Source organism: Oncorhynchus gorbuscha, linkage group LG22 (genome assembly GCF_021184085.1).
Source record: "Oncorhynchus gorbuscha isolate QuinsamMale2020 ecotype Even-year linkage group LG22, OgorEven_v1.0, whole genome shotgun sequence".
In the NCBI taxonomy this organism is placed as follows: domain Eukaryota; kingdom Metazoa; phylum Chordata; class Actinopteri; order Salmoniformes; family Salmonidae; genus Oncorhynchus; species Oncorhynchus gorbuscha.
The window spans coordinates 40,035,310-40,050,309 of NC_060194.1; positions in this window are offsets into that span (position 1 = coordinate 40,035,310).

Sequence of the window (15,000 nt, forward strand, 5' to 3'; positions counted from 1 at the left end):
GAGGAAAGCTACATTCCACAGAGGAAAGCTCCATTCTACAGAGGAAAGCTACATTCCACAGAGGAAAGCTCCATTCTACAAGGCAAAGCTCCATTCTACAAGGCGAAGCTACATTCTACAAGGCAAAGCTACATTCTACAGAGGAAAGCTACATTCTACAGAGGAACACTACATTCTACAGAGGAAAGCTCCATTCTACAAGGCAAAGCTCCATTCTACAAGGCAAAGCTACATTCTACAAGGCAAAGCTACATTCTACAAGGCAAAGCTACATTCTACAAGGCAAAGCTACATTCTACAGAGGAAAGCTACATTCTACAGAGGAAAACTCCATTCCACAGAGGAAAGCTCCATTCTACAGAGGAAAGCTCCATTCTACAGAGGAAAGCTACATTCTACAGAGGAAAGCTCCATTCCACAGAGGAAAGCTACATTCCACAGAGGAAAGCTACATTCTACAGAGGAAAGCTACATTCTACAGAGGAAAGCTACATTCCACAGAGGAAAGCTACATTCCACAGATGAAAGCTACATTCCACAGGGGAAAGATCCATTCCACAGAGGAAAGCTCCATTCTACAGAGGAAAGCTACATTCCACAGAGGAAAGCTACATTCTACAGAGGAAAGCTCCATTCTACAGAGGAAAGCTACATTCCACAGAGGAAAGCTACATTCTACAGAGGAAAGCTCCATTCTACAAGGCAAAGCTCCATTCTACAAGGCGAAGCTACATTCTACAAGGCAAAGCTACATTCTACAGAGGAAAGCTCCATTCTACAGAGGAAAGCTACATTCCACAGAGGAAAGCTACATTCCACAGAGGAAAGCTACATTCCACAGAGGAAAGCTACATTCTACAGAGGAAAGCTACATTCTACAGAGGAAAGCTCCATTCCACAGAGGAAAGCTCCATTCTACAGAGGAAAGCTCCATTCTACAGAGGAAAGCTCCATTCCACAGAGGAAAGCTACATTCCACAGAGGAAAGCTACATTCTACAGAGGAAAGCTACATTCCACAGAGGAAAGCTACATTCCACAGAGGAAAGCTACATTCCACAGAGGAAAGCTACATTCTACAGAGGAAAGCTACATTCTACAGAGGAAAGCTACATTCTACAGAGGAAAGCTCCATTCCACAGAGGAAAGCTACATTCTACAGAGGAAAGCTCCATTCTACAGAGGAAAGCTCCATTCTACAGAGGAAAGCTCCATTCTACAGAGGAAAGCTACATTCCACAGAGGAAAGCTCCATTCTACAAGGCAAAGCTCCATTCTACAAGGCGAAGGTACATTCTACAAGGCAAAGCTACATTCTACAGAGGAAAGCTACATTCTACAGAGGAACACTACATTCTACAGAGGAAAGCTCCATTCTACAAGGCAAAGCTCAATTCTACAAGGCAAAGCTCCATTCTACAAGGCAAAGCTACATTCTACAAGGCAAAGCTACATTCTACAAGGCAAAGCTACATTCTACAAGGCAAAGCTACATTCTACAGAGGAAAGCTACATTCTACAGAGGAAAGCTCCATTCCACAGAGGAAAGCTCCATTCTACAGAGGAAAGCTCCATTCTACAGAGGAAAGCTCCATTCCACAGAGGAAAGCTACATTCCACAGAGGAAAGCTACATTCTACAGAGGAAAGCTACATTCTACAGAGGAAAGCTACATTCCACAGAGGAAAGCTACATTCCACAGAGGAAAGCTACATTCCACAGGGGAAAGATCCATTCCACAGAGGAAAGCTCCATTCTACAGAGGAAAGCTACATTCCACAGAGGAAAGCTACATTCTACAGAGGAAAGCTCCATTCTACAGAGGAAAGCTACATTCCACAGAGGAAAGCTACATTCTACAGAGGAAAGCTCCATTCTACAAGGCAAAGCTCCATTCTACAAGGCGAAGCTACATTCTACAAGGCAAAGCTACATTCTACAGAGGAAAGCTACATTCTACAGAGGAAAGCTACATTCTACAGAGGAAAGCTCCATTCCACAGAGGAAAGCTCCATTCTACAGAGGAAAGCTCCATTCTACAGAGGAAAGCTCCATTCCACAGAGGAAAGCTACATTCCACAGAGGAAAGCTACATTCTACAGAGGAAAGCTACATTCCACAGAGGAAAGCTACATTCCACAGAGGAAAGCTACATTCCACAGAGGAAAGCTACATTCTACAGAGGAAAGCTACATTCTACAGAGGAAAGCTACATTCTACAGAGGAAAGCTCCATTCCACAGAGGAAAGCTACATTCTACAGAGGAAAGCTCCATTCTACAGAGGAAAGCTCCATTCTACAGAGGAAAGCTCCATTCTACAGAGGAAAGCTACATTCCACAGAGGAAAGCTACATTCCACAGAGGAAAGCTACATTCTACAGAGGAAAGCTACATTCTACAGAGGAAAGCTCCATTCCACAGAGGAAAGCTCCATTCTACAGAGGAAAGCTCCATTCTACAGAGGAAAGCTCCATTCCACAGAGGAAAGCTACATTCCACAGAGGAAAGCTACATTCCACAGAGGAAAGCTACATTCCACAGAGGAAAGATCCATTCCACAGGGGAAAGATCCATTCCACAGAGGAAAGCTACATTCTACAGAGGAAAGCTACATTCCACAGAGGAAAGCTACATTCTACAGGGAAAAGCTACATTCCACAGGGGAAAGATCCATTCTACAGAGGAAAGCTACATTCCACAGAGGAAAGCTCCATTCCACAGAGGAAAGCTACATTCCACAGAGGAAAGCTACATCCCACAGAGGAAAGCTACATTCTACAGAGGAAAGCTACATTCCACAGAGGAAAGCTACATTCCACAGAGGAAAGCTACATTCCACAGGGGAAAGATCCATTCCACAGAGGAAAGCTACATTCCACAGAGGAAAGCTACATTCCACAGGGGAAAGATCCATTCCACAGAGGAAAGCTACATTCCACAGAGGAAAGCTACATTCCACAGGGGAAAGATCCATTCCACAGAGGAAAGCTACATTCCACAGAGGAAAGGCAAAACCCACTATGCTAGTGTTTCCCAAACTCTTTTAGTTTTTTGCCCTTGTGTTACACGGCTGATTCATGAAGCTTTGTTTATATGAATCATCTGTGTAGTGCGAGGGCAAAAACTAAAATGTACACCCAGTGGGCCCAGGATCTAGTTTGGGAAACACTGCAACCAGCAGTGTATCTCTATCTGCCTGCCTCTGCCTGGACCAATGAAAACAATGTAACTCACAACAACTACATTCCTCATCAGTGCTTCAACCACAGACACCAGGAAACAATGGGGAAACTGACAGGGGAGGAGGAGAGGAGAAGGGAGGAGAGGTGGAGAGGAGAAGAGAGGAGAGGGGGAGAGGAGAAGAGAGGAGAGGGGGAGAGGAGATGAGAGGAGAAGAGAGGAGAGGAGGAGGGAGGAGAGGTGGAAAGGAGAAGGGAGGAGAGGGGGAGAGGAGAAGATAGGAGAGGGGAGGGGGAGGAGAGGAGGAGGAGAGGAGAAGTGAGGAGAAGAGGAGAAGAAAGGAGAGGAGAAGAGGAGAAGAGGAGGAGAAGAGAGGAGAAGAGAGGAGAGGAGAAGAGGAGAAGAGAGGAGAAGAGGAGAAGAGAGGAGAGGAGAAGAGGAGAAGAGGAGGAGAGGGGAAGAGGAGAAGAGAGGAGAAGATGAGAAGAGAGGAGAGGAGAAGAGAGGAGAGGAGAGGAGAAGAGGAGAAGGCAGAGGAGAAGGCAATATAGACAGCAGTATTCATAAAGTATCTCAGAGGAAATCAAGAGGAAACTTAGAGAAGAAAAGAACAGAAGGGAGGAGAAAGGAGAAGAAGAGAGGAGAAGAAGAGAGGAGAAGAGAGAGAAGAGAGAGGAGAAGAAGAGAGGGGAAGAGAGAGGAGAAGAGAGAGAAGAAGAGAGGAAAAGAGAGAGGAGAAGAGATAGGAGAAGAAGACAGGAGAAGAGAGAGGAGAAGAGAGAGGAGAAGAAGAGAGGAGAAGAGAGAGGAGAAGAGAGAGGAGAAGAAGAGAGGAGAAGTGAGAGGAGAAGAAGAGAGGAGAAGAAGAGAGGAGAAGAGAGAGGAGAAGAGAGAGAAGAAGAGAGAAGAGAGAGGAGAAGAAGAGAGGAGAAGAGAGAGGAGAAGAGAGATGAGAAGAGAGAGGAGAAGAGAGAGGAGAAGAAGAGAGGAGAAGAGAGAGGATAAGAAGAGAGGAGAAGAAGAGAGGAGAAGAGAGAGGAGAAGAGAGAGGAGAAGAGAGAGAAGAAGAGAGGAGAAGAAAGGAGAAGAAGAGAGGAGAAGAGAGAGGAGAAGAGAGAGGAGAAGAAGAGAGGAGAAGAGAGAGGAGAGGCCAGGACTGTAAAGTCTAAAGCCAGAGAAGGAGGGTTCACTGTTTCCCTTCAGCCCACAACCAGTCATAACGCTTCCTCGATACGTCTTCTCATCATGACACACAGACAACAGGACAAACTTTACTCTTGAACACACACATGTTAAAACCATTACATGACATTATAACTGAATCTCTCTCAGCCGTTCAAAGTATGTTCTCACTTACTTAGCTACGGTTCAACAGCGTCACGCCGCTACCTAGTAAAGACCATCCATTCTCTTGGGTCTCTCTCTTTCTCCATTCCTCCCTCTGTTAGTCACTTGTTCTCTCTTTCTCAGACTTTCTCAGTTACTCCTTCTGTGTGACACACGCAGGCAGTCTCACACACTCCCACAGACACCCTCTTACACCCTCCCACAGACACCCTCTCACACACTCCCACAGACACCCTCTCACACACTCCCACAGACACCCTCTCAAACACTCCCACAGACACCCTCTCACACACTCACACAGACACCCTCTCACACACTCCCACAGACACCCTCTCACACACTCCCACAGACACCCTCTCACACACTCCCACAGACACCCTCTCACACACTCCCACAGACACCCTCTCACACACTCCCACAGACACCCTCTTACACACTCCCACAGACACCCTCTCACACACTCCCACAGACACCCTCTTACACACTCCCACAGACACCCTCTCACACACTCCCACAGACACCCTCTCACACACTCCCACAGACACCCTCTCACACACTCCCACAGACACCCTCTCACACACTCCCACAGACACCCTCTCACACACTCCCACAGACACCCTCTCACACACTCCCACAGACACCCTCTCACACACTCCCACAGACACCCTCTCACACACTCCCACAGACACCCTCTCACACACTCCCACAGACTCACTCCTCTCCTTCCGTGAGCCGGAATGTTTGGCAGGGTTCTACTGTACTGAAATACAGTGCTCCCCATATAAGGTAGCAGCAGCTCCACATGTCACACATAATTTACATGTAGCAGGCGGGGAGTTCACCTTACACACACACACAGCACACACACGAGCGCGCGCTGCACACTAAAAACCACGCCACCCCCTTACGCTGGCGTTCAGAGCAGGGAGGAGAAAGAAACAGAACGAAAAGAAGGAAAGTAGAAAATAGGTCTTAAGTTTAGTCGTTAACCAAGCCTCTCTCTGGTTGGCTGGTTAGTTCCCAACATGTTGAGTTGTTGAGTCAGACAGAAGGAATGGAACTATTGATCTACTTCCCTGCTTCCCGGAGCAACCACGACCCACTATACACACACACACACACACAAGCGTTCCCCACAGGAAGAAGCTATTGAAGCTATTGTGTGACCTTCTATTTTTGGTCTGGTATGCGATTCTGTAAGTGTGTGTGTGTGTGTGTGTGTGTGTGTGTGTGTGTGTGTGTGTGTGTGTGTGTGTGTGTGTGTGTGTGTGTGTGTGTGTGTGTGTGTGTGTGTGTGTGTGTGTGTGTGTGTGTGTGTGTGTGTGTGTGTGTGTGTGTGTGTGTGTGTGTGTGTGTGTAAGGCATAACAAACAGATGTTACACACAGACGCAGGCAGAGCCTAAAGCTAACAAACCCCAGCATATCTTTCCTTTACAACAGGCTGGTCCCTTACTGCAGTCAAAAAGACAGTCCATCGCCTCGTCACAGAGAGAGACGGAGAAAGAGAAATAAAGATGGAATCCCTTACCTCTCACATCGCTATTGGGTTTGTGCGCGTGCTTCCGTGTGTCTGTTGAGTGTGTATGTCTGTGTGTGTTCAGACAGGCCGTGACAGCAGAGCCCCAGGCACCGGCTGGACCATTCTCAGGCAGAGCAGAGAGGAGCGAGGGAGAGGAGCGAGGGAGGGAGAAGACCGGAGCGAGCGAGAGAGCGAGTGAACAAGCAAATGAGTGAAGGCGCCACGCGGAATAGTGTGGTGGGAGAGGAGGAGTGTCTTCCTCTGTGTGTGTGTGTGTGTGTGTGTGTGTGTGTGTGTGTGTGTGTGTGTGTGTGTGTGTGTGTGTGTGTGTGTGTGTGTGTGTGTGTGTGTGTGTGTGTGTGTGTGTGTGTGTGTGTGTGTGTGTGTGTGTGTGTGTGTGTGTGTGTGTGTGTGTGTGTGTGTGTGCGTGTGTGCGTGTGTCTGTGTGTGTCTGTGTGTGTCTGTGTGTTGCTGGCTGGGCTCCGTGCGCTAGTGTCTCCCCTTCCCTACTGCTGTTGGTGGCTGTGATCTGTGATGTGTCTCTGGATGACCGACTGCTGCAGCCTGTGGAGAGCTGCACTCGCTGGACGGCTGGCTGCACTGTAGCAGCAGCTGGAGAGGAGGAGTGGAGAGGAAGAATAGGGGGAGGCACCACTGACTGCGCTGCTGCAGCTTCCTGGCTGCTTCTCTCTCTCTCTCGGTCTGCTCGCTCCGCCCACTAGACCAACATCAGGAAGTGCTCTGTTACAGCAACACTGTTATTTTCAAGGAAGAGAGAGACAGAGAGAGGAGGGAAGAGAGAGAGAGAAAGGAGGGAAGAGAGAGAGAGAGAGAGAGAGAGAGAGAGAGAGAGAGAGAGAGAGAGAGAGAGAGAGAGAGAGAGAGAGAGAAGAGAGAGAGAACAGAGAGAGAGAGAGAGAGAGAGAGAGAGAGAGAGAGAGAGAGAGAGAGAGAGAGAGAGAGAGACAGAGAGGAGGGAACAGAGAGAGAGCAGAGAGAGAGAGGAGAGGAACAGAGAGAGAGAGCGAGAGAGAGAGAGAGAGAGAGAGAGAGAGAGAGAGAGAGAGAGAGAGAGAGAGAGAGAGAGAGAGAGAGAGGAGGGAACAGAGAGAGAGCGAGAGAGAGAGGAGGGAACAGAGAGAGAGAGCGAGAGAGAGAGAGAGAGAGAGAGAGAGAGAGAGAGAGAGAGAGAGAGAGAGAGAGAGAGAGAGAGAGAGAGAGAGAGAGAGAGAGAGAGAGAGAGAGAGAGGGGAAGAGACAGATTGTGGAATAGATCAAGAGAGGAAAGAGTGGAAGAAAAGTGGGAGATAGAAGAGAGTGAGACAGAGAAGAGGGGGAGAGATAGAAGAGGAGGAGACATAGAAGAGGCGGAGAGATAGAAGAGGGGGAGACATAGAAGAGGGGGAAAGATAGAAGAAGGGGAGATAGAAGAGGAGGAGAGATAGAGGAGGCGGAGAGATAGAAGAGGCGGAGAGATAGAAGAGGGGGAGACATAGAAGAGGGGGAGAGATAGAAGAGGGGAGACAGATTAGGGGAGAGATAGAAGAGTGGGAGAGATAGAAGAGGGGGAGACATAGAGGGGGAAGATAGAAGAGGGGGAGACAGAGGGGGAGAGATAGTAGAAGGGGGAGATAGAAGAGGGAGAGAGATAGAATAGGAGAGATAGAAGAGGGAGGGAGATAGAATAGGAGAGGTAGAAGAGGGAGAGAGATAGAATAGGAGAGATAGAAAAGGGAGAGAGATAGAATAGGAGAGATAGAAGAGGGAGAGAGATAGAATAGGAGAGACAGAAGAGGGAGAGAGATAGAATATGAGAGATAGAAGAGGGAGAGAGATAGAATAGGAGAGACAGAAGAGGGAGAGAGATAGAATAGGAGAGATAGAAGAGGGAGAGAGATAGAATATGAGAGATAGAAGAGGGAGAGAGATAGAATAGGAGAGACAGAATAGGAGAGACAGAAGAGGGAGAGAGATTGAATAGGAGAGACAGAAGAGGGAGAGAGATAGAATAGGAGAGACAGAATAGGAGAGACAGAAGGGGAGAGATTTTTAAAAAGATAGGAGGAATAGCAAGAGGGAAAGAAGAGGGGTGAAACAGTGGAAAGAAGAGGGGTGAAACAGTGGAAAGAAGAGGGGGTGAAACAGTGGAAAGAAGAGGGGGTGAAACAGTGGAAAGAAGAGGGGTGAAACAGTGGAAAGAAGAGGGGGTGAAACAGTGGAAAGAAGAGGGGTGAAACAGTGGAAAGAAGAGGGGGTGAAACAGTGGAAAGAAGAGGGGGTGAAACAGTGGAAAGAAGAGGGGGTGAAACAGTGGAAAGAAGAGGGGTGAAACAGTGGAAAGAAGAGGGAGTGAAACAGTGGAAAGAAGAGGGAGTGAAACAGTGGAAAGAAGAGGGGTGAAACAGTGGAAAGAAGAGGGAGTGAAACAGTGGAAAGAAGAGGGGTGAAACAGTGGAAAGAAGAGGGGTGAAACAGTGGAAAGAAGAGGGAGTGAAACAGTGGAAAGAAGAGGGGTGAAACAGTGGAAAGAAGAGGGAGTGAAACAGTGGAAAGAAGAGGGGTGAAACAGTGGAAAGAAGAGGGAGTGAAACAGTGGAAAGAAGAGGGGTGAAACAGTGGAAAGAAGAGGGGTGAAACAGTGGAAAGAAGTTGGAAAGAATCAAAAGATTAAGGGAGCGAAGGGAAGGAATTCAGGAGAAAATTCTGGAGGGCTTCTGACAGATTACACCGGGCTTCTTTCCTGAGCCTTGCTTCTTCAGTGCCTCAATAATATGGCACGCAATGAACACACACCTTCACCAGTCAGTCTACCTCCAAACCCAGCTATACCCTCAACCTCAGCCCCAACCTCAGCCCCAACCTCAGCCCCAACCTCAGCCACCCAGCCTTGGAGCCCACCTACCACGCCAGCCCAGCATAGCCCCAGCACCCCAGTCCACTGGCCCAGAACTTCAGTTTAAGCCCCAGCCTACCACTCCATCCCCCAGCCTCCAGCCTGAGAATCGTTCTCAGGGATTTGAGAAAGTTTCTCAGTGATTTGAGAATCGTTCTCAGGGATTTTTTATGCTTCGAAAAGTCAAAGTCCAAAAAGTGTAACAAATATCAAATTGGAAATATATGAATTTTATTTATTTATGTTTATACATTTTTGAAGTGGGAAAAAAAAAATTGTAAACTTAAGCGACTAACACCAGACAGTATGTAGAAAAGATGATGGACCTATATATTTTATATAATAAATATTTGAAATCTAACAATCACTAAAATAGGAGTATTGATGATGTTATAATGTTTGAGCATAATAACACAGCATTAGCCATGGCAAAATGCATAGAATTGCAGGAACTTAGAAATTGTTTGAACATTTCTCTCTCATGTCCATGGAGAAATCTGTAAAGATATTACAAGATGGGGGCCTCAAATGTTCTTTTCATGGGCCTTGACCGAATTCAACAACACCGTGGGCTGACCTCGCCCATTAACACGGCCCCTGCCACGCCCCCCCCTCACATAAGCTCCTTTTTTGATCCAGAAAAAAGCCTGGTTCATTGGGAAGCAGATATTCCTTACTGAGCCAGACGAGGCCCAGCAGCCCCTCATAAAGACTGCCTTCACTGGGCCAGACAAAGGCATCACCTGGCCTGTCTGGCCTGCACAGCTGTGCCAGTGTTGACTTAGGCAACTCCATCCCTACTTATCCTCCTCCCGGGGAACGCAGGAGCCTCTCGGAGCAGGATTTGGACCCAATACTGCAATACCATGGAGCCATGGGAAGATAGTTATCCTGATATCACGAGCCATCCCATGGAGCCATGGGTAGATAGTTATCCTGTTATCACGAGCCATCCCATGGAGCCATGGGAAGATAGTTATCCTGATATCACGAGCCATCCCATGGAGCCATGGGTAGATAGTTATCCTGATATCACGAGCCATCCCATGGAGCCATGGGTAGATAGTTATCCTGATATCACGAGCCATCCCATGGAGCCATGGGTAGATAGTTATCCTGATATCACGAGCCATCCCATGGAGCCATGGGTAGATAGTTATCCTGATATCACGAGCCATCCCATGGAGCCATGGGAAGATAGTTATCCTGATATCACGAGCCATCCCATGGAGCCATGGGAAGATAGTTATCCTGATATCACGAGCCCTCCCACAGGATTACAAGCACAGCGCTCACGCCAAAAAAGTACTTATTTATTGATTTACTTGTGCGTATTTGGAGAGGGGTTGCGTAAAGATGTGTAGTTATTCATTTGCGTGTGTTTGTCTATCTAGTACTTATTTGTGTATTGACATGTTTGTGTCTATTTTCATTCGACAGATGTGTCTATTTAGTGACTATTTCCATTCTTGTGACAGTTCTATCTTTCAATGATTTGCATTATTATTATTTATTACCCAGAACCACGGGTCTCCAGAACCTATCACAGCTCACAGACACATAAAATATTTTACCAACACATCATAGTCGACAGATACAGTATACCGACTAGAAAGGCCACAACACAATGAGAGAGAGAGCGAGAGAGAGAGAGAGAGAGAGAGACGGAGAGAGAGAGAGAGAGAGAGAGAGAGAGAGAGAGAGAGAGAGAGAGAGAGAGAGACGGAGAGAGAGAGAGAGAGAGAGAGAGAGAGAGAGAGAGAGAGAGAGAGAGAGAGAGAGAGAGAGAGAGACAACGAGAGAGAGTGAGAGAGAGATACAGAGAGAGAGACAGAGAGAGAGAGACAGACAGAGAGAGAGAGGCTTTATTGGCATGGAAACATGTGTAAACATTGCCAAAGCAAGTGTCTTAGATAATATACAAAAGTGAAATAAACAATAAAAATTTAGGAAGTGCAGCTCAGTTTCCACCTAATTTTGTGGGCAGTGAGCACATAGCCTGTCTTCTCTTGAGAGCCATGTCTGCCTATGGCGGCCTTTCTCAAAGCTTTCCTTAAGTTTGGGTCAGTCACAGTGGTCAGGTATTCTGCCACTGAGTACTCTCTGTTTAGGGCCAAATAGCATTCTAGTTTGCTCTGTCCCTGTCTCTCTCTCTCTTTCTCTCTCTCTCTCATTGTGTTGTGGCCTTCTAGTCGGTATACAGTATCTGTCTACTATGACGTGTTGGTTTCTTTGGTTGGTAAAATATTGTATTTGTGTACAAATTGATGGTAAAGTGTTGTTGGGGGAAAAACATAACATTATAAAATCCATGTACACAAACAACAAGTCTGCGGTTAAAATTGGCAAAAAAACACACATTTATTTCCACAGGGATGCAGCTTAAGCCCCACCCTTTTCAACATATATGAGGGCACTAGAACAGTCTGCAGCACCCAGCCTCACCCTACTATAATCTAATGTAAAATGTCTACTGTTTGCTGATGATCTGGTGCTTCTGTCACCAACCAAGGAGGGCCTACAGCAGCACATAGATCTTCTGCACAGATTCTGTCAGACCTGGGTCCTGACAGTAAGTCTCAGTAAGACAAAAAATAATGGTGTTCCAAAAACGATCTAGTCTCCAAGGACCACAAATACAAATTCCCTCTAGACACCTAGGTTACACAGAAAAAACTATACATATCTTGGCCTAAACATCAGAGCCACAGGTAACTTCCACAAAGCTAAGAACGATCTGAGAGACAAGGCAAGAAGGGCTTTCTATGCCATCAAAAGGAACATCAAATTAGACCAATTAGGATAAAAATACTTGAATCAAAAAAAGAAACGTCCTCTCACTGTCAACTGCGTTTATTTTCAGCAACTTAACATGTGTAAATATTTGTATGAACATAACATTTATTTTCAGCAACTTAACATGTGTAAATATTTGTATGAACATAATAAGATTGAACAACCGAGACATAAACTGAACAAGTTCCACAGACATGTGACCAACATAAATGTAATAATGTGTCCCTGAACAAAGGGGGGTTCAAATCAAAAGTAACAGTCAGTATCTGATGCATCTGGTGTGGCCACCAGCTGCATTAATTACTGCAGTGCATCTCCTCCTCATAGACTGCACCAGATTTGCTAGTTCCTTGCTGTGAGATGTTACCCCACTCTTCCACCAAGACACCTGCAAGTTCATGGACATTTCTGGGGGAAATGGCCCTAGTCCTCACCCTCCAATCCAACAGGTACCAGACGTGCTAAATGGGATTGAAATCCAGGCTCTTCGCTGGCCATGGCAGAACACTAACATTACTGTCTTGAAGGAAATCACACACAGAACAAGAAGTGTGGCTGGTGGCATTGTCATGCTGGAAGGTCATGTCAGGATGAGCCTGCAGGAAGGGTACCACATGAGGGAGGAGGATGTCTTCCCTGTAACGCACAGTGTTGAGATTCCCTGCAATGACAACAAGCTCAGTCCGATGATGCTGTGACACACTGCCCCAGATCCTGACGGACCCTCCACCTCCAAATCGATCCCACTCCAGAGTACAGGCCTCGATGTAACACTCATTCCTTCGACAATAAACGTGAATCCGACCATCACCCCTGGTGAGACAAAACCGCGACTCGTCAGTGAAGAGCACTTTTTGCCAGTCCTGTCTGGTCCAGCGACGTGGGTTTGTGCCGATAGGCGAAGTTGTTGCCGGTGATGTCTGGTGAGGACCTGCCTTACAACAGGCCTACAAGCCCTCAGTCCAGCCTCTCTCAGCCTATTGCGGACAGTCTCAGCACTGATGGAGGGATTGTGCGTTCCTGGTGTAATTTGGGCAGTTGTTGTTGCCATCGTGTACCTGTCCCGCAGGTGTGATGTTCGGATGTACCGATCCTGTGCAGGTGTTGTTACACGTGGTCTGGACAATCAGCTGTCCGTCCTGTCTCTCTGTAGCGCTGTCTTAGGCGTCTCACAGTATGGCCATTACAATGTATTGCCCTGGCCACATCTGCAGTCTTCGTGCCTCCTTGCAGCATGCCTAAGGCACATTCACGTAGACGAGCAGGGACCCTGGGCATCTTTCCTTTGGTGGGTTTCACAGTCAGTAGAAAGGCCTCTTTAGTTTTCATAACTGTGACCTTAATTGCCTACCGTCTGTAAGCTGTTAGTGTCTTAACGACTGTTCCACAGGTGCATGTTCCTTAATTGTTTATGGTTCATTGAACAAGCATGGGAAACAGTGTTTGAACCCTTTACATTGAAGATCTGTGAAGTTATTTAGATTTTTACAAATTATCTTTGAAAGACAAAGTCCTGAAAAAGGGACTTTTTTAAAAAATAAGCCATTTCCCTTTAGGGTTGTGAGGTCTGGGGTCCGCTCACCAACCAAGAATTCACCAAATGGGACAAACATAAAACGTAAAACACCAAATAATGCATGCAGAGCAGAATTAAGCCGATATCCGCTAATTATCAAAATCCAGAAAAGAGCCGTTAAATTCTTCAACCACCTAAAAGGAAGCAATTCCCAAACAAAGCCATCGCCTACAGAGAGATGAACCTGGAGAAGAGTCCCCTAAAGGAAGCAATTCCCAAACAAAGCCATCACCTACAGAGAGATGAACCTGGAGAAGAGTCCCCTAAAGGAAGCAATTCCCAAACAAAGCCATCACCTACAGAGAGATGAACCTGGAGAAGAGTCCCCTAAGCAAGCTGTTCCTGGGGCTCTGTTCACAAACACAAACAGACCCCACAGAGCCCCAGGACAGCAACACAATTAGACTCAACCAAATTATGAGAAAACAAAAAGATAATTTCTTGACACTTTGAAAATAATTCACCAAAAAAACAGAGCAAACATAGGAATGCTATTTGGCCCTAAACCACTGTGACTGACCCAAAATTAAGGAAAGCTTTGACTATGTGCAGACTCAGTGAGCATAGCCTTGGTATTGAGAAAGGCCGCCGTAGGCAGACCTGGCTCTCAAGAGAAGACACTGCCCACAAAATGAGGTGGAAACTAGCTGCATTTCCTTACCTCTAACCAAATGTATGACCATATTAGAGACATATATTTCCCTCAGATTACACAGATCCACAAATAATTTAAAAACAAACCCCATTTTGGTCATAAGGTGAATGCACCAATTTGTAAGTCGCTCTGGATAAGAGCGTCTGCTAAATGACTTAAATGTAAATGTAAATGTAAATAAACTCCCATATTTACTGGGTGAAATACCACAGTGTGACATCACAGCAGCAAGATTTGTGACCTGTTGCCACAAGAAAAGGGCAACCAGTGAAGAACAAACATCATTGTAAATACAACCCATATTTATGTTAATTTATTTTCCCTTTGGTACTTTAACTATTTGCACATCGTTACAACACTGTATATATACATAATATGACATTTGAAATGTCTTTATTATTTTTGTACTTTTGTTTATTTCACTTTTGTTTATTATCTACTTCACTTGCTTTGGCAATGTTAACATATGTTTTCCATGCCAATAAAGCCCCTTGAATTGAACCGAATTGAAAGAGAGAGAGGAGGGTGAGAGAGGGGGAGGGAGGGAGAGGAAGGGTGAGAGAGGGGGAGGGAGGGAGAGGAAGGGTGAGAGAGGGGGAGGGAGAGAGAGGGAGGGTGAGAGAGGGGGAGGGAGGGAGAGGAAGGGTGAGAGAGGGGGAGGGAGGGAGGGAGGGAGGGTGAGGAGGGGGGAGGGAGGGAGGGAGAGGAAGGGTGAGAGAGGGGGAGGGAGGGAGAGGAAGGGTGAGAGAGGGGGAGGGAGGGGAGGAAGGGTGAGAGAGGGGGAGGGGGGCCACAGCCGGAGATTTGGGTCCAGGGATCATTTTTTTACCCATAGAGAGTATGCGAGGTCAGAGGTGTTGTTGCACTTGACTATTGCAACCAGCTTCCCTCGGCCTAACTGGAGCAAAGGTGAAACGCCTAGTTCGGAAAATAGTTGAATCAAGCTTCCATTTAAAAAAAACAGACATTTTGTCTATGACTCCAATCGTTTCATCACCTACAGTATTTCAGTGAAATGTCAGTCATTTAATGA